This window comes from Nycticebus coucang, chromosome 1, assembly GCF_027406575.1.
Source record: "Nycticebus coucang isolate mNycCou1 chromosome 1, mNycCou1.pri, whole genome shotgun sequence".
NCBI lineage: Eukaryota > Metazoa > Chordata > Mammalia > Primates > Lorisidae > Nycticebus > Nycticebus coucang.
The window spans coordinates 112953320-112974577 of NC_069780.1; the positions used below are offsets into that span (position 1 = coordinate 112953320).

The 21258-nt window shown below is 38.0% G+C and overlaps 1 protein-coding gene across 3 annotated transcripts in view; it reads left to right on the plus strand.

Annotated features, from left to right (window-relative positions):
• KIAA0825 (KIAA0825 ortholog) overlaps window positions 1-21258 on the plus strand; it is a 498502-nt gene that overhangs the window by 28449 nt on the left and 448795 nt on the right. For all 3 annotated transcript variants that reach the window (XM_053586527.1, XM_053586542.1, XM_053586532.1), the window contains one exon: window positions 2637-2774. The gene's annotated coding sequence lies outside the window, so the exon portion shown is untranslated. The remainder of the gene's footprint in view (window positions 1-2636; window positions 2775-21258) is intronic.

Sequence of the window (21258 nt, forward strand, 5' to 3'; positions counted from 1 at the left end):
TGAATCCTATGTACTCAATCTTGATATGAGGACAATTAATGACAATTAAGGTTATGGGGGGGGAAGCACAAAGAAGGATGGAGGGAGGAGGGGGGGCCTTAGTGTGTGTCACATTTTATGGGGGCAAGACATGATTGCAAGAGGGACTTTACCTAACAATTGCAATCAGTGTAACTGGCTTATTGTACCCTCAATGAATCCCCAACAATAAAAAAAAAAGAAAGTTTAAAAAAAAATAATAATAATAATATCCAAATTGCAAAACTCTCACGGGTTAAAATAAGAAAGTGTTATTTTGTGACAATGAGACTTCAGTAAGTGAAATGATATACCATGGCTTGCAAAAGCCAGTACTGTGCAGTTGCTTATTTTGTTCAGCAATCTTAACCACATTCTTTTTTTTGTTTGTTTTTATTTTTGTTTTTTAGGAGGCCTAGGGTGGGTTTGAACCTACCAGCCCTGGTGCATGTGGCCGGCGCCCTACCCAGTGAGCCATGGGCGTTGCCCTTAGCCACATTCTTAACTTTGTTGCTGCACCCCCGGCATCTAGCCGGGGTGAAGTGGCGCTGTCCGCATTATAAAATGCGTGAGTAGGTGGTATGTGCTCCCCGGAGCGAAACCCCCAGCCCCCCTGGTTTGCGACAGCAGCGCATAAGTTGCCTAGCATGCCTTTGTTTGAACGTAATGACTCACGAGGTGCGGCATAAAAGCCTAAAAAACCTTTGCTCTGAAACCTGTCTGTTCAGTTGAATGCCTGATTGTCTTGAGAAACTAAGAATAAACACAGTGACTTACTGATCCACAATTAAACACAGCAAGTATAGCTGTGCTGAACTCAGTGGCTCCAAGAGAGCCTACACAACAGCACGTCCCTACCATAAATGTCAGTGACTTGAGACAATGCAGGCACGGCAAACAAGATGTTCCAACATGACACCTCCTGCAGTAAAACTTTACTTAGAAAAACATCTAACTTCACTAATTAGTAAAACTTTACTTAGAAAAACATCTTACTTCACTAATTTTCATATGTAACACAAATCAATAAAGTAGTTTAATGTTTAACAAACAATGAATCAAAATATAGTTACTAATTAAAGTAAAAATATATAGAAGTAGTCAAGCATTATACATAAAAGAATATGTTCAGCTGTTTTTAAAAGAGATCATAAGAAAGTAAGACCAATTACAGAACTAAGAGAAGTCACAAATCTTGACATTCCTAGATAAGGAGAAGCAACCAGGTGTTACTAATGAAACCACTTCCCTAGAACAAAAACCTTGAAAAAATAAACCACCTCCCTCCAAAAAGAAAAACCTTGAAAACATATAGTGCATGATAAACCACATATGGAGACACAAAGATAATTGGAGACACAAAGATAATTCACAAGCATAAGCAAAGTAATGATTACATTGTTTTAACCCCTGAAAGAAAATGTATAAATACCAGACTTAAAAATCAATAAAGTGCAGCTGCTTTGTGTAGCAGTCTGTCAATTCATCCTGCGTCGACCTTTCAATCAACCTGTACCGTTCGCCCTGAGCACCCTCAGACTGAGGCCCATCGACTGGCGGTCCGCGACACTTTGTTTTTGTGGGGAGGGGAGAACACTTGACGAAAGATTCTCAAATTACACAGAAAGGGCAAAAGCCAGGAATAACAACAGTGTACTTTGGCACAGGGAAGACACATTGATGAAAGCTTATTGGTGAAATGCTGTCCCATGGCCCACAGCATCAGTGGCATTATCTGGGAGCTTATTAAAAATATAGAATCTCAGGCCCAAACTTAATCAGAATTCGTTTGTAACAAGATCTATTTTTAACAAGATCACCTGGAAGAATGGGAAAAAGATGGTTTTAATAAAAAATCTGGGCAACTAGTAACTAAAAAGGAAAGCTTAACTGGCGGAAACCCAGAGGTATTGACAACAGGGTTCGGAGAAGATTCAAGGGCCAGATCTTAATGCCCAACATTGGTTATGGAAGCAACAAGAAAACAAGGCTTATGATGCCCAGTGGTTTCCAGAAGTTCCTTGTCCACAAAGTCAAGGAGCTGTAAGTACTGCTATGTGCAACAAATCTTATTGTGCAGAGATTGCTCACAACACTTCCTCCAAGAACTGCAAAACCATTGTGGAAAGAGCAGACCAGCTGGCCATCAGAGTCACCAATCCCAATGCCAGCCTGTGCAGCGAAGAAAATGAATAGACAGCTCATGTGCACATTCTATTTGTGTTTAAATAAAACCATAAATACTGCCCCCAAAAGGGGGGAGAGTAATTATACTGCATATCATTGCTTGTTCTACATGTTGAAACCTTGCTTTACTCTCTTTGAGCTACATTTCTTTAGGAACAGTCATTTTTTAGTGACAAATAAAAGGAATGTTTTCATATGGATTTCTCTGGGTTCCCGTATTATCTGTGGGCCATCTTGTTAATGAGCTTTTCTTCGGTGCGGTGCCCATCTTCAGCACGTCTTTGTACACTTCCATCATCTCTTCTTCCTGGCTCGAGTCCTATGTCATAATTTAGTGACAATACTGTCACTGTAGTGTAAGCAACTAATGTTGTGAATATGCTCTCCTTCCCATTGTTGCAGTGATAAAGCTTTGCCCAATTATTTTGTAGGTACATTTTATATATTTTGGAAAAAACTTTGCTGAAGATACTGAAGAAGGGACAGTTCTGACAACTTGTGAGGAAGGAATTTTCTGCCTCAGGATTAGAGGACCAGCTCACTTCTAGAGTTTTCTGAAATGAAATTAGGTAAGAAATGTTTTTGTTCATATTTTGTATAATATGCACTCTACCTACTCAGTTGCCTGGAAGGCTTCTGTAATTCTATTCCTTTCGCCTCTACAAAAATACAATCTGTGTCTTGCTTTGGGAAGTTAGTGTGCCAGCCAGCTGTCAGCCTTAGGGTGCTCGTGATCTCCAGTGTCAGGAGAAGCATGATCCATTTCAAACCAAGTCTTCTACACAACAGTGCGTCAGGGCTGCCAGCATTTCTCTGTGTGTTTCTTTCTTTGAAATTCCCCATTCTATCCAAACAGTATACTTTTATTTTTAAATTCTTTGTATGAGATGAAACCACCATGAACTGACTTCACTTGTCTTTAGTTAAAAATCAATGAGTTGAATGAAATAATTCGTTAAGTATTTCTGTAACCCTTACATTTCTAGAAAATAAAATACCACTGCTTGTTTAACTTGTGACTTGTCTAAACATGTTGAAAGAATTGACTGTAAGGCATAACACTCAGAGTCTGAAAGGGAACTGTGACAAGTTCAGTCAAAAGGGAAAGAGGAATAATTTATAAAAGGAGCTGCAGATAATGATGCCAGCCAGTTATTTTAAAATGCATCCATCTCACCTTTTAATGAATTAGATTTGTCAACAGCAAATGTTTTATGCACTACTTCTAATAAAAATGGCATGCTAGGAACGCAATGCTTTGAGGTTGGCTTCTTCAAAGCTTTAGAGCATCTTCAATTCAAAGGTATTTTTTAAATAATAGATATTAAAAAGTATGTTTAAATAATATTAAGGTTGTGACACAAACACCAAGTGACAAAATCCAGGAGTTTCAAAGCAAAGGATGACATGCCATCACAATGTCACATAATAACTGTTCCTTAAATTAGGAATATAACAGACTGATTTGGGGATTGTGTGTCAGTTTTAACTTTAACTTCTCTTGTTGTTTTGGTTGGTGTCATAACCTTAATGTCAACTTTTCAAATAGGTTTCTATATTTCCTTTGGTTCAGGGTCATTAAAAACTGAATATGATAAATCTAAGAAGCATAAGTAGGTCACACTGAAGTGGAATTCCTTGCTTCTCTGGAGGTGAGAGACAGCTAATATCTACCTTGCAAGGCAGGAAAAGTTAGCTGAGGCATTTTCAGTAAATTTTTATTTTTCAGACATAACCATAAATAACAAGATATGATGTTGATATAATTCTGTTCACACTCTATTCTTCCTGTACCTTTAATCCTAACAATTTGATCTTGTCAGTGTTATCATTTCTACAGATATTAAGAATCATAAGTCCCCCTGTTGATTTTTTTTTTTTTTCACTAAAAGTTTTTTCACTGTAAGAAAGACTCATTATTTGATGTAACTGAGTACAGGTAAGCCTTGCCTTATAAACAAACGTTCATCTGGCAGTCCTTTATATAAAGCATTTTTATGTGGATTTAAAAAAATAGAATCATATATTTACTTGTCATAGAAAGTAAAATGTAAAGTAAAATCTGATGTGCTGTGCATTGAAAAAAAAAAATTTAGTAGCACACCACATATTGAAGCAGCAGCTGAAACATCCTAACCCTGATATGTAGGACAGAGCGGAAGAAGGAGAGGATAACCTACTGACTTCCATCCCTCCATTTTCCTTGACTCTTGTCTGTTATAACCTTACTTAGTGCCTATATTGGGTATAGTTTTAATTTAGAAAAATAACTAATAGAATTTGTTCCTCAATCGTTTTTTTATCACATGTATTAGGCAACTTATTTAAGCTACCAATTAAAAACATTTTTATAGCTCTTATCTTCTCCTTGATTGAATGAACCACCAAGTTTTACCCTTTCTAGTTTTTATCAATGACCAGGTGAATATTAATCTTTTTTTACAATATACTATATTCTTTCCATGCCTTTATTTTTCAAGCAGTGTTGAATAGGATACATTTCTATAGTGCTGCAAAATTTTATCTTTATTTCTGGTCCTAACTTTACTTTTCCTGCTCATCGGTCCCTCACATATAGCGTTATTCCTAATTCGCCACAATGCTGATAAATAATCATCTTTCTAAGCTGCACTTCTCAGCAGCAAGAAGTAATTATGCCGCATGGTGTAGTGGTTTGAAATGATATGCCATTGTCTTTGAAGGATTTGGCTAAATCCTCCAAACTTATTCCTTAAACAATTTTTTAAAAATCATTGTTATTGTTTATACCTATACTAGTTCTGATATCTATTTTATAGGATGAATTATTTTAAAAAATACTTTTTTTCAAATTCACAGTAAGCTATTCAAATGAATTGGAACTCAATGTGTACCTGTAGTATAAAAAAAAGTTTTCTGGCATACAAATGAATTATGCTCTTTAAATATCATAAACCAAGCCAAACTTCATGCAAATTCACTTAGAACAGTTTCAGATTTATGTATTTAATAAAACTGAGTAGTGGATCTAACTTATGTATTTAATGTCCTTTGTACAGTGATGTCCTAGTGACTGCCTGGAAAAGAAGGATGACATTTTATTTAGTGTTCCTGCTATATCAGTCAATACTATGAATGGTTTTCTAATGGGATGCAATATATACTTTTAATGTTTTTCAATAATTCTAAGAGATAACATTTATTGAGTTCTTTTTTTTTTTTTTTTTTTTATTGTTGGGGATTCATTGAGGGTACAATAAGCCAGGTTACACTGATTGCAATTGTTAGGTAAAGTCCCTCTTGCAATCATGTCTTGCCCCCATAAAGTGTGACACACACCAAGGCCCCACCCACCTCCCTCCTTCCCTCTTTCTGCTCCCCCCCATAACCATAATTGTCATTCATTGTCCTCATATCAAAATTCAGTACATAGGATTCATGCTTCTCCATTCTTGTGATGCCTTACTAAGAATAATGTCTTCCACATCCATCCAGGTTAATACGAAGGATGTAAAGTCTCCATTTTTTTTAATGGCTGAATAGTATTCCATGGTATACATATACCACAGCTTGTTAATCCATTCCTGGGTTGGTGGGCATTTAGGCTGTTTCCACATTTTGGCAATTGTAAATTGAGCTGCAATAAACAGTCTACTACAAGTGTCCTTATGATAAAAGGATTTCTTTCCTTCTGGGTAGATGCCCAGTAATGGGATTGCAGGATCAAATGGGAGGTCTAGCTTGAGTGTTTCTCCATACTTCCTTCCAGAAAGGTTGTACTAGTTTGCAGTCCCACCAGCAGTGTAAAAGTGTTCCCTTCTCTCCACATCCACGCGAGCATCTGCAGTTTTGAGATTTTGTGATGTGGGCCATTCTCACTGGGGTTAGATGATATCTCAGGGTTGTTTTGATTTGCATTTCTCAAATATATAGAGATGATGAACATTTTTTCATGTGTTTGTTAGCCATTCGTCTGTCGTCTTTAGAGAAAGTTCTATTCATGTCTCTTGCCCATTGATATATGGGATTGTTGGCTTTTTTCATGTGGATTAATTTGAGTTCTCTATAGATCCTAGTTATCAAGCTTTTGTGTGATTGAAAATATGTAAATATCCTTTGCCATTGTGTAGGTTGTCTCTTTGCTTTGGTTATTGTCTCCTTAGCTGTACAGAAGCTTTGCAGTTTAATGAAGTCCCATTTGTTTATTTTTGTTGTTGTTGCAATTGCCATGGCAGTCTTCTTCATGAAGTCTTTCCCCAGGCCAATATCTTCCAGTGTTTTTCCTATGCTTTCTTGGAGGATTTTTATTGTTTCATGCCTTAAATTTAAGTCGTTTATCCATCTTGAATCAATTTTTGTGAGTGGGGAAAGGTGTGGGTCCAGTTTCAGTCTTTTACATGTAGACATCCAGTTCTCCCAACACCATTTATTGAATAGGGAGTCTTTCCCCCAAGGTATGTTCTTGTTTGGTTTATCAAAGATTAGGTGCTTGTAAAATGTTAGTTTCATTTCTTGGTTTTCAATTCGATTCCAAGTGTCTATGTCTCTGTTTTTGTGCCAGTACCATGCTGTCTTGAGCACTATGGCTTTGTAGTACAGACTAAAATCTGGTATGCTGATGCCTCCAGCTTTATTTTTGTTACAGAGAACTGCCTTAGATATACGGGGTATTTTCCGGTTCCATACAAAACGCAGAATCATTTTTTCCAAATCTTGAAAGTACGATGTTGGTATTTTGATAGGAATGGCATTGAATAGGTAGATTGCTTTTGGAAGTATAGACATTTTAACAATGTTGATTCTTCCCGTCCATGAGCATGGTATGTTCTTCCATTTGTTAATATCCTCTGCTATTTCCTTTCTGAGGATTTCATAGTTTTCTTTATAGAGGTCCTTCACCTCCTTTGTTAGGGATATTCCTAGGTATTTCATTTTCTTTGAGATTATGGTGAAGGGAGTTGTGTCCTTAATTAGCTTCTCATCTTGACTGTTATTGGTGTACAGAAAGGCTACTGACTTGTGGACATTGATTATTTTTTTATTTTTTTATTTTTTATTGTTGGGGATTCATTGAGGGTACATTAAGCCAGTTGGACATTGATTTTATATCCTGAAACATCACTGTATTTTTTGATGACTTCTAGGAGTCTTGTGGTTGAGTCTTTGGGGTTCTCTAAGTATAAGATCATGTCGTCAGCAAAGAGGGAGAGTTTGACCTCCTCTGCTCCCATTTGGATTCCCTTTATTTCCTTGTCTTGTCTAATTGTATTGGCTAGAACTTCCAGCACTACGTTGAATAGTAAAGGTGACAGAGGACAACCTTGTCTGGTTCCAGTTCTAAGAGGAAAAGCTTTCAGTTTTAGTCCATTCAGTAAAATATTGGCTGTGGGTTTGTCATAGATAGCTTCAATCAGTTTTAGAAATGTGCCACGTATGCCTATACTCTTCAGTGTTCTAATTAGAAAAGGATGCTGGATTTTATCAAATGCTTTTTCTGCATCTATTGAGAGGATCATGTGATCTTTATTTTTGCATCTGTTAATATGGTGGATAACGTTTATAGCCTTGCGTATGTTAAACCAGCCTTGCATCCCTGGGATGAAGCCTACTTGAGCATGATGAATGACTTTTTTGATGATAAGCTGTAATCTATTGGGTAGGATTTTGTTGAGAATTTTTGTGTCTATGTTCATGAGTGAGATTGGTCTGAAATTCTCCTTTTTGTTTGGGTCTTTTCCTGGTTTTGGTATCAGGGTGATGTTTGCTTCATAGAATGTGTTGGGGAAGATTCCTTCTTCCTCAATTTTTTGGAATAATTTCTGCAGTACAGGAATAAGCTCTTCCTTGAAGGTTTGATAGAATTCTGGAGTGAAGCCATCTGGACCAGGGCACTTTTTGGTTGGAAGATTTTTTATTGTTTCTTTGATCTCAGTGCTTGAAATTGGTCTGTTCAGGAGCTCTATTTCTTCCTGGCTGAGTCTAGGGGGAGGGTGTGATTCCAAATATTGATCCATTTCTTTCACAGTGTCAAATTTCTGGGCATAGAGTTTCTGGTAGTATTCAGAGATGATCTCTTGAATCTCTGTGGGATCAGTTGTTATTTCTCCTTTATCATTTCTGATTGAGTTTACTAGAGATTTTACTTTTGTATTCCTCGTTAGTCTGGCCAATGGTTTATCTATTTTATTTATTTTGTCAAAAAACCAACTCCTTGTTTCATTAATTTTCTGAATTATTCTTTTGTTTTCAATTTCATTGATCTCTGATTTGATTTTGGATATTTCTTTTCTTCTACTGAGTTTAGGCTTAGATTGTTCTTCTTTTTCCAATTCCATAAGATCTCTTGTGAGATTGTTGATGTGCTCTCTTTCTGTTTTTCGAATGTAGGCATCTAAAGCGATGAATTTTCCTCTCAAAACTGCTTTTGCAGTATCCCACAGGTTTTGGTAGCTTGTGTCTTCATTGTTGTTATGCTCAAGGAAGTTAATGATTTCCTGTTTTATTTCTTCCTTCACCCATCTGTTATTCAACAGAAGATTGTTTAGTTTCCATGCCTTTGGGTGGGGTCGAGCATTTTTGTTAGAGTTGAGTTCCACCTTTAGTGCCTTGTGGTCTGAGAAGATACAAGGTAAAATGTCAATTCTTTTGATTCTGTTGATATTTGTTTTGTGTCCCAGGATATGATCAATTTTGGAGAATGTTCCATGGGGCGATGAGAAGCATGTATATTCTTTATCTTTGGGATGGAGTGTTCTATATGTGTCTATCAAGCACAGTTGTTCTAGGGTCTCATTTAAATCTTTTATATCCTTGTTTAATTTCTGTTTAGAGGATCTGTCCAGCTCTGTAAGAGGAGTGTTAAGGTCCCCTGTTATTATGGTATTATCAGATATCATATTGCTCAGACTGAGTAAGGTCTGTTTGAAGAATCTGGGAGCATTTAAATTGGGTGCATAGATATTTAGAATTGAAATGTCTTCTTGTTGTATTTTTCCCTTGACCAATATAAAGTGACCATCTTTGTCTTTTTTGACTTTAGTTGCTTTAAATCCACATGTATCTGAAAATAAGATTGCAACTCCTGTTTTCTTCTGAATTCCATTTGCCTGAAAAATCGTCTTCCAACCCTTGACCCGGAGCTTTAATTTGTCTTTTGAAGCCAGATGTGTTTCTTGCAGACAGCAAATGGATGGCTTGTGTTTTTTAATCCAGTCAACCAATCTATGTCTCTTCAGTGGGGCATTCAAGCCATTAACATTTATTGAGATAATTGATAAGTGTGGTAGTATTCTATTCGTCTTATTTTGTGATAGTCCATTGCTTAGTTTTATGTTTTGCATCAGCGTGGAGGTTAGGTTCTGTCCTTTAACTTCTGAGTTCTTACTTTGCTGCTGATACATTGTGGTGGTCAGTGTGCAGAACAGGTTGAAGTATTGCCTGTAGAGCTGGTCTTGTTGTGGCGAATTTCCTCAATGTTTGTATATCCGTAAATGATTTGATTTCTCCGTCAATTTTGAAGCTTAGCTTAGCAGGGTACAGAATTCTGGGCTGAAAATTGTTCTGCTTAAGTAGATTAAAGGTAGATGACGATTGTCTTCATCCTTGGAAAGTTTCCTTAGAGAAGTCTGCGGTCAATCTGATGGATTTGCCCCTGTAGGTCAACTGGCGCTTACTCCTGGCAGCTTGCAGAATCTTTTCTTTTGTTTTGACTTTGGACAGGTTCATCACAATGTGTCTTGGAGAAGCTCGGTTAGAGTTGAGGCGACCTGGGGTCCGATAGCCCTCTGAAAGCAGTGTGTCAGAATCTTTGGTGATATTTGGGAAATTTTCTTTTATAATATTCTCTAGTATGGCTTCCATTCCTCTGGGGCATTCTTCTTCCCCTTCTGGAATTCCTATAACTCGTATGTTGGAACGCTTCATAAGGTCCCATAATTCTGACAGTGAACGTTCTGCTTTCTCTCTCTTCTTTTCTGCCTCTTTTACTATCTGAGTTATCTCAAAAACTTTGTCTTCTACCTCTGAAATTCTTTCTTCTGCATGGTCTAACCTGTTGCTGATACTTTCCATTGCATCTTTAAGTTCCCTGATTGACTGTTTCATTTCCTTCGGCTCTGCTATATCCTTTTTATATTCTTCATATCGTTCATCTCTTATTTGATTCTGTTTTTGGATTTCCTTTTGGTTATTTTCCACTTTATTAGCAGTTTCCTTCATGGTTTCCATCATTTCTTTCATTGTTTTCAACATGTGTATTCTAAATTCCCTTTCTGTCATTCCTAACATTTCTGTATAGGTGGAATCCTCTGCAGTAGCTACCTCCTGGTCCCTTGGCGGGGTTGTTCTGGACTGGTTCTTCATGTTGCCTGGAGTTTTCTGCTGATTCTTCCTCATGAGTGATTTCTTTTATCTGTTTCCTTGCCCTAATTTTCCTTTCACTTCCTCTTGCTCTTTAAGTTCTCGTGCCTGTGGACTAAGGGTTACAGGACCAGAAGGGTAAGAAGGTTTAAGAGCAAAAAAGAGATGAAAGAAAGGAGGGCCGAGTGATCAGAAAAAAAAAAGAAAAATAGAGGAAGGATAAGGGGTGGGTAAAAGGAATATTGACAAAAAGAAGAGAGGCACAGAAAGAGGGAGACAGAGCAATATAGGTGTACAGTAGGGTACTTTGATACAACCTTAAAAAAAAACCACCTTCTGGGGGTGCCCAGTTGGGTGGTTCCCTTGAGGTCAGCAGCTCTTTGCTAGCCTTATCAGACACAGTACCCCACCTCCACCAAGTAGAGAGGAAAGACAAAAATGCTATAAATCAAACCAAAACAAGCAAACAGAAAATTTTCGGGATAAAATTGGCTGGAAATACCACATGATAGCAGTAGAAACACTAACAAAAATGAAGTTCTAATTATTGAAATAGGGAGCAATGGGAAATTATAATTAAACTAGAAAAGTTGAGAAAGAAAAAGGATCTGTATGGAGCAGGTTGAACTTAAAAAACAATAAACAATCAACAACATCAAAATAAACAAAAAAAACAACCAGACCAAAAAAAAAAAAAAAAACAACCAAAAACAAAGCAGTATGTATATGTTATGGAATATTGTCTGGGCTACACGTGGTCTTCTGGGGTACGAGATGTTAATCACAGTTCTGATACGACTGGAGGCTGCTAGTTTCTCAAACCCCAGCAGGTAGACACCCTAAATCTCTCTTCAGCCCACTTAAAAGGCACTTTGAACTTGTTCACTTACTGAGCAGAAGCTTTCTCAGGGAAGTGCTTGTCGCTGGAATCACTGCTGAAGTGGCTATCCACTTACCCTGTGTGCCAAAACTGGTCTCCCTCTGCCCCCGAGGGTTAGGGCTGCAAGGCGGCTCAGACCCCGCCCTTAGGCTACTTGGTCGCTGGGTTACCAGCTCCCACCGAATTCCAGGTCTGCGACCCTGAGCGCGGAGCTTGCCGGGGCAGATCGCTCACAATGTCTGCCTGTGACCCAGAGCCAAACACTATTAGCTCCGTCTGGCTCAGCAGCTCATTCTGGGGCCCTAGACAAAGGCCAAAGTTCTCCGCACTCCCGCTCAGGCTCTCCCCAAGGCAGTTCAGCTGAGTGCCAAGTCCAAAGACACCAAAACAGTTCACAGGTAAGGCCTTTCTGGTTTGCCGTCTCGCTGCTACTGAACTTACAGTTGCGGGCGGGTTTAGACGGATTGAACACACGCGACCACTTGCCGGTTTTCCACTGTTTTAATCCTCCTCTTGGGGTCCAGAAGTCTCTCGCTGACTCCCTGTATCCTCTCAGGGGTGATGATAGGCAGATCCCACCAGCCAGAGATGCCTGGAGTCCTATATCCCCAGACTCACGGTGCCCAGATGCAAGGAAGCTGTTACTCGGCTGCCATCTTGCTCCGCCTCCCATTTATTGAGCTCTTTTAGATGTCAGAGACTATCCTAAGTCTCATTCCATGTAATCCTGATAAGAGCCCTTTAATGATCTCACTGTTTTGCAGATATGGGTAGAGGTATATGAGCAGGTCATACAACTCATAAGTAATGGAGCTAGGGTTCAAACACAAGCAGTGTAACTTGAGAGCTGCAACTCTAAACCCTTGCTTCTCAAAACATGATCCCTAAGTGAGCACTATCACTATCACCTGGGAACTTGTTAGAAATGCAGAATCTCAAACCTACTGAAAATCCGCCTCTTTAATAGTATTCCCAGATGATTGATACATTGCAATTTAAGAAGCATAGCTCTAAAGGACTATGATATCCTGCCCTTGTACACAGACGTGTCTTTTAAAATACATTTTCATTTTTCTACCTGTTACTGAATTTCCATTTTTATGCTAATTTGGGGATTCCTGTCATATTTCAAGTATATTATAATGAGACATAATAATTAAACATGGCAGGGATTCAAGGTAGTAGATCCAAGTTATCTTGAAATCAATTACAGGAAGAGCAGGGAAAAAAGTTCAGAACATAACAGCAAGTATTTCTCTGTACAGAGATAATAATTGTTCCAACATTTAAGACTTTCTTAAAATCATAGGGTAGCTTACCATCTTTGAGTAATAACTCTAGAAACAGGCTGCTTGGGTGTGAATTTCACCTCCTGTTTCTAGCTGTGGGATCTCGTGAAAGTTACATAACTCTGTACCTCAGCTTCCTCATTTCAACTCTGTACCTCAGCTTCCTAATCTGGGAAATGAGTTTTAAAACCGTACTCTACAGGATTGTTATAAGGATTAAATGAGTTGATACATGTAAAGGATTTAGAACAGCGGTTCTCAACCCCTGGGTCGCGACCACTTTGTAGCAATGAAAATACATCCTGCATATCGGATATTTACATTACGATTTGTAACAGTAGCAAAATTACAGTTATGAAGTAGCAATGAAAATAATTTTATGGTTGGGGTCACCATGACATGAGGAACTGTATTAGGGTCATGGCATTAGGAAGGTTGAGAAGCACTGATTTAGAACAAGGCCTCCCAAAGGGTAATTGACTAAATGTCAGCTAGTGTTATTTTTAGCTATGTTCCCATCTTTGAATAGAATAGATTCACTCCTCCTACTTCATGGTTATCCATTGGTAGTAAGTTTACAAATATTTCTTGCTAGCAGAGTTCACCACAGAAAGGGATATCTTTGATGTTAGAGTCCAAATCACAAACTTCAGTTTTTGTATTTCCTGAAAACCCTCTCCTCACTTTCTGCCTGTGTCTTCTGCTAAATGCCACTTGATTATGCTATTTAACCAGTTAAGTCCAATCCAGTTTGTACAAAATAAAAATGAAATGTGTTAACAGTATGTTGTAATTTCAAATATACATGCTGAATAAAAATATTTTTATACTGACTAAAAATAATGAAGACGTGAGTTCATTTGGCCTCTTATATAAGTAATACAGAAAAATTAGATCAAAATATTTGTTTAAAATCTAAATGTTCTAGAAGCTGGTTTATTTCCTCCTAAGTAAACATAATTCTGAGATAATCCTGAGAGTCTTCAGGGAATTAATGGTTTGGTGTATAAGTATTCATCTAACAACTTTTTAGAAATATATCTAATGCATGAAGTGAGATTGCAGGTTCTTGGGAAGGACCAATTCAAAGTTGATTTGTAGAAGGCATTGAAATAAAAATTCTTGGTGAAAAGAATGCCTTGGGAAGCTTTTAAATGGCCACGTCTAGGACCCACATGGGCCCAAGTGTCTGAATTTTTAACAAATGTTTTTGGTACTTAAGCTTAAATTAGTTTTGGACTACACTTTGAGAAACAGTACAAATGAAGTGCATACTGAAAAAAGCTTTGGTGACTGGCCATTCCTCATTGCAACATCCTTAATACTGTTCTTGTCTAAACTATGACCCTAATTCTCTTTGGCTATTTTTTCTACCTTCTGTTCTTGGGGGTGAAACCAATCCTACATTTTCTGCTTTTCTCTTTTTTTACCCTTTCTCAAAGAACATCTTTCTGGATTTATCAGACATATCTTTACAGATGGTTCTTATAAAATGATCTTAAGATCTTTTTAATCTAAAAATCTCCAAAGCAAACTACAGGTGCTGAAATCAATTTAGAAGCTGTAGACAGCATTAAAAAGAAGAAAAGGAAAAGGAATAAAATAGAGTAGAAAATACATGAACAGATATTAAGGATAAGTGATGTTTTGTGAAGCTTTTGTTTATGATATATGTGTACACTCACGTACATTAGATTGCTATGCTTTTTTTAACCAATGGTTCATAGTCCAAAAAAGTTATCTTTTTTTTAGAATAGTTTTTGTTTTAATTATAATTAAAGTCTTGGTCATCTGGATACAGGGTTCCCCATTCAGGCATTCAGGGCTGGATAGTGTTGGGGCCTAACCTGCCCACCCCGAGAACAAAAGGCCTACCTGTCCCTGCCCCCAGAGTTCCACAGCTAGAAAGACCCTAGCCCACCAGAACCTTCCAGTAAGCCACGGAATCATCCTCCCCCTATACCCAATATAAAAACAAACCTACAACCACCCTCAGTGGTGATGCCATCTTTGCCAGGCAGGTCAGTATCTCCTTTCAGTTAAACTTCGCCTAAACCTCCCCAGGTCTTGTGTCTGGGTACACCACCAAACCCCTTTCAGACAGGGAACCCCATTTTCTAGGCCTGAGCAAACAGACTTTTTTCCCCAAACTGCACTCTCTATATGTAAGCAATATTTCATCCAGGCCACCCCTCCTGGAGTGGAAAGCATACAAACTCACTGCTTTACTGCTTTGCTTAAGACACGAACTTTGAGGAACTTTGAGGACCTCATTCATGTGCTGATACATTCATTTCATAATCTACATAGGCGCAGGGACAGAGGGGATATTTTATTTCTGCCGGCCCCGGACCAAGTGTAACATGCCTTCCCAGGACTCTCTCTGCTGGCAAGTAGTATAGGGACCCCAAGACAACAGACCCACCTGGAACTTCCTGTTTGGGAATTACCCCCTTCTGCTGCTGGAGGCTTTGTTATCCTTCTCTCTGTGCCCTTCTCTGTAAAATAAACTTTGCCCTGTTGCTTACTGGCAGGGTTTGAGGTTTCATTCTTTGAACCCTGAGACCAAGGACTCAGTGTAGATAGAAATTCTGGCAATAATCTCATTTATTAGCCCTTTAATTTATGTATTTAGATTAAGGAAATGTTATTGGACAACCATCATATAATAATTTATACGTGTAAGATGCCATTATTAAGTAAACATTGTTTGGTGAGTGTCTGGGTCCCTTCTCTCATCAACTAATGAAGCAGCAATATAAGTTAGCTTAATTTTTTTAGTACACTCATTTTCTGTGACTTATAACAAAACCTGAAATGGGTAATTTACAAAGAAAAGAAATTCATCTCTTACTGTTCTGGAGGCTGAGAAGTCCAAAATCAAGGGGCCCCATCTGGTGAGAGCCTTCTCATGGGCTCTGCCTGAGAGAGTCCAGAGTTGGTGTGGTCCCACATGGCCCCACAAGCCTGCTGAGCCTGTTTGGTCCGCTCTCTCTCTCTCCTCTCCCACGATAACCCTTTACTCCTTAGCCCATTAATTCATGAGGGCAAAGCTCTCACGACCAAATCACTTCGTAAAGGCCTCATCTCTCTATGTTGTCAAGTCAGGGATTAAATTTCAACCCAAGTTTTAGAAGGAACAAATATTCAAATTACAGCAACAAATGCTAATTCTCTTATCTACCCTGTGTTTATTTTGTGTATGTGTGTGAGGTTTAATTTTCAAGATAAAAAATTATACTTTATTATAATAGTCCTCATCTTAGAGCAGGAAGAGGAATGTGGCCATGAGAAAAGGAAATGACTTTTCAGTGTATGAGTAGATAGCGGGGGGGCCCTGAGTGAGGAGGACAATTGAAAGTTAAGAGAAAACCAGGCACCTGTTACATGTTCAGGCATCTACCGGGGCTTTTGATTCAATTCACTGGAGAAACCAAACAAGATATATGAAAATTCTAAGGTCATGTTAAGAGGCAGAAAGCTTATGAATTATGTCACTAGAAAGTAGCAGGAAGAAAGGCAGAACTGCATTGTGACACTCTGAGCAGTATACTTTCTCGTGTGTATCTCTTGTGTAGCTTCTCCAGCTCCATTCTGGCATTTCTCATTTGTATGGCCCACTCAAAATCATTAAGTCTAACACTGGATTTGCCATGCCTTCTTATCACTGTTTTCATCCTAATTTTTTTTTTTTTTAGACAGTTTTTCACTCTGTCACCCTGGCTAGAGTGCTGTGGCATCACAGCTCACAGCACCCTCGAACTCTTGGTTTTAAGAGATTCTCTTGCCTCGGCCTCCTAAGTAGCTGGGACTGCAGGTGCTACAAGTTCTGGCTAATTTTTCTATTTTTAGTAAAATGGGGTCTTGGTCTATGTAATAATTTAGCCCGTACTACATAAACTTCCTCATAGATTTCTCTCTCTATCCTGGCCTATCCTTGAGCCCTATCCTACAAAACACCATGTGGACAGCCATGGTGGTCGCCCACTCCCCTGCAGGCCTCGTGAAGGCTAGTATGTATGTATGTGCATATGTGGTGTGTGACATCTATGGCTGCCTTTAGCAAGACCATAAAAGCGTTCAATAACAAGTATGCTCTGCCTGGATGATATCTACTTCTTTATTTTGTTCATCAGTGCTATAATCAATCATTTCCCACCCTGATTTTTACTGCTCAGGAAGACCTGTTCTCTGGATTGCCCTAGCTGGTTTCTAGTGACGTAATCCACAATCCTTCTGCCTTTGAACATGACCTTATAATTTCCATGTGCGTCCTCTTCGGTTTCTCTGGTGTATCGGGTCTAAAACCCAAGTATGTTGACACCAGAACATGTAACAGCTGCCTGGTTTCCTCCCAGCTGTAATCACCTACCTCCCTCAGTGGCCCAGCTATCAATTCATACTTGGGAAAATCTTTTCAAAAGCTGTATTTTGTTCTCTCATGGCCACATCCTCTGCCTGTTCATCATCCCCTCTGTTTGGATTGCCCTTCTGGTTGATGCCCTCTCTCTGCTCTCTCACCCCTACACCAGTCTGTCTCATCTTGTTTAATAGCTATTGGTAAAACATTAGTCATGTACCACCTTCATGAATCCCTGATATTTATAAGATAAAGTCCAAATATCTTCCTCCTGGAGGAAAAAAGGCCTTAAAATTTCTCTGGTCGTAGCATACCTCTTCAATTCTATCTTTCATTGTTTTCAACCGTGAATTTTATGCTCTGGTTTTTAAAACAGTTACATTTATGCTCCAGGGCAGTTCTCATCCCTTTATTACCAGAGCCCCCCATTGGTGGCAGTCTGTGAATCTGGAGCAGTGAACAATGACCGGGATGTAGTCCTGTGGAGGACTGTCCAGTACACGGAAAGAAACCTCAAGATAGAGGCCTGATTACATATTGGCAGTAAGCAAGTTAGTAAGAGTTCGGGTGTGGAACAGGAGGGAAATAAGCAGAATAACTCATTATCTGCTTCTCCAGTTCCTGTCTGGCTGGGGCTTCTTCTGTCCTCCCTTTGCTAGTTGTTGGAACATTCCCAAAATTAAAGATGCCTTGAACCTATTTATAGTGGGATGTTAAATGTCTCCAACTGTGAGCCTGTGGAGCTATGGATTGAGGAAGATCACTGGCTCCCACCTTTAGGAATGCCTTTATCTGTTTTGTTTCCGTGAGGGCTTGACTTCCCTGTCTCCATCTGCCCATTGGGAACTCCTGCTGCAGGGCCCCTGGATCATTTGTCACTTATACTGCTCAACTGATACTCCCTCAGCTAATGCCCTGCAATAGTAGTTCTTGTAATTTTTTTTGTTTGTTTTTATTTCTCAGGTGTCAAAAGTGAGACATGCTCATTATAATAAGTTCAAATAAAAATAGATTGTAGACAGTAAACATTCCCCTTCCTCTACTCCCTTTTAATTCTACCACCTACAGATTAGCACTATTCGCTAATTTTTCTCTGTGTATCCTTCCTTATTTGGGAGGATGGTTTGTTTTTTCAAAAAATCATACTGTATTGTACTGTGTATGTACCTTTATAACCTACCTTTTAAAATGAAATAATACAGTGTTCTGGAAATATTTCCATGCCACACCATAGAAAGCTAGATTATCATTTCTGATGACTCATTATTTTTCATTTTTGAATGAACTATTATTTAATGGCAACATATAAATAGACCAAGATAGGTTTAGATAGACCTGTATTTCTAAATTCTGACTTCTAAATTCTGACATGGTCTCCTATGTGAGCCATCAATATCATGAACACAACTCTTACTTTAATATAAGTATGGTTAAATTGATAATAGGTCATTTCTCTTTTTCCAGAAGTAATAGAAACTAAAAGATCTTTTCCAAAGGTAGCATATAGGCATTTACAGATAAACTGAATATACCTAGACACGAGCAGTTAAGCACAGCTAACCTCTTCAGGTCTTAGGTGACAGTGGTAGCAGAAGTTTCGATGCTGCCAGCCCTGCCAGCTCCTTGATGTACCAGCTAGTTACGCTGGGCCCATGCCCTGGCTAGTGCACTGAACATTTTCTAATCTTTAATCAGTCTTGCTGTAGACTGAATATAGGTCAAACTCTATTGCTATCAGGGTTTTTGTTTGCTTGTTTGTTTTTAGAAAAGAGAGCTCATAGTTTTGCTGAGGCTAGAGTACAGTGGCTATTTATATGCAGGATCATAGGGCACTATATCCTTGAACTCCCAGGCTCAAGCAATCCTCCTGCCTCTCCCCTCCGAGTAGCTGGAATGACAGGCACATACCACTCTGCCTGGCCCCTAGAAGTGTTTTATCATGTCTTATGGGTATAAAACTATAACTACTTATTTATTTTATTGTTGGGTATTGTACTTATATTTTGTAATAACCCTTTTGGCAACAGTGATAACAAAACAAAACGTCAGTGCACACATAACAATTAGTAACAAATTTCCTTCATTTTGCTGAAAAGAATTAATGTGGAAATCACACAAAACATTTGTTGACATTTTCTGTTCACCATGATCCTGTAATGATATCACTGACCACTTGAAAACAGTAACTGAAGCTGCTAAAGAATCATTGTCTATGGATATTCTTATTTTAAAACAAAGCAGAAAATGCTACATTTTAATACACATGCACTGCTCTGTAAAAGATGTGGTATTTATTTAGGTCAAATGGCTGGTCTAAGTTAATTTCTTTCATTTTCAATCTTAAGTTTTCTTATGTATGAAAAATGAAACAATAGCTGTTATTATAGTAGCTCCATTAAAATAATATGGTCAACAATTAAACAATGCCAGTTGTACAGTAGTATAATTGGATACTTACAATTAAAAAATCAGTTTCAATAACAAATATCTATTTCATTAAATCAAAGGGTCTCACTCTATTGTCCAGGCTAGAGTACAGTGGTATCATCATAGCTCATTGCAGCTTGAACTCCTAGGCTTCAGCGATCCCTCTGCCTCAGCCTCCTGAGTTAGCTGGGACTACAGGCAGATGGTACCACACCTGGTTAATTCTTTTGTATTATTTTTTTGTAGAGATAGGGTATTGCTCTGTTGCCTACGGTAGTCTCTAATTCCTGGCCTCAAGCAATCGTCTCACCTCAGCCTCCTAAAGTACTGGGATTATAGGTGTGAACCACCACACCTGGCCACTATTATAAATTAAATTGTAAACTCTAACATAAGTGATAAAATTATTTGTTTTTGTTGGTTTTAAAGAGATACCTTTGTGAAACATGTCATATAAATGTTTTTAATAAATTTAGAACCTATGGAGGAAAATATACTTGGAATATATTGTGATATACACAGTAATTCATAATTATTACCAAAATTAAGCAATAGTTTCCAATCCAAATGGGAGGTATAGTTGTCAAGTACAACTATGTTTATATATACACAAAGTAAAGAGCCTGTCAATTTTTATGATTAAACTGTAGTTGAATAAAACAAAACAACCTAAGTATGGCAGTATGTACTTTTTCTTTTTGGATTTGAGAAATATTTGAGACTTTGAAGAATTACTTAGCAGATCAACTTAAATTTCCTATCCTGGTATTAAATTTAAATATCTTTGCAAAATGTTGCTGTAAATTTTGGCTGAAGTTTCTTCAGAATCCACTGGAAATCTTTAATCAAAACATTCAACAAAAGGAGGGTAAAAAAAATTCAGTTTATATCAAGCTTGTAAGGAATTGCAATTATTGAAAACAAAGTTTGTCAGCAGAAAGACATTGAAATGTTTCCCCATGAGATCAAAGGCGGAATTAAACAAATTAAATGATGAGAGCTCAAATGAAATATAACATTTAATTATAAAATTCCATAATGGGGAAAATCTTTTGATAACGCTGATATTTTCTATGGGATGAATTTATAGTTTTATCTAGAATGATGTTAAACTAAGAGAGCCTACAATTTTGCAGCCCTTAATCTAGCAAATCATTCAAAATCATCATGAATATTTGATGAATTTTATATTTCTGAATTATTTGTTGAAGAAAAATACTCAGCAGGGTTTGGTGGCTAATGCCTATAATCCCAACACTGTGGGAGGCCAACATGGGAGGATCACTTGAGGCCAAGAATCTGAAAACAGCCTGAGCAATATAACCAGACCCCATCTCTACAAAAAAAAAAAAAAACCTAGCCAGGCACAGTGGTACATGCTTGCAGTCCTAGCTACTCAGGAGGCTGAGGCAGGAGGATTGCGCAAGCCCATGAGTTTGAGGCTGTAGTGGCCTGTGATTGCTCTGCTGCAGTCCCGCATTCTAAAAAAGTAAGGGAAGAAGAAACTAATACCTATAAAAATATTTGAACTAAAGTATTTATGTATTTCCTTACTAAAATCGAAAATGTGCTCCATCTAGCAAAGTTTGATCAGAACTTATTGTGTTTACCAGGTAGTTAGGCATTTGAGAGTCTTTTCTCAATTAAATATATTATAATCTAAATTGAAGAGTCAATTGACAATTTCAATAATTTACAATTTATTATATATAAAATGCAAGTTCAAAAAATATAAAAATAATAAAATAATATTTAAAAAT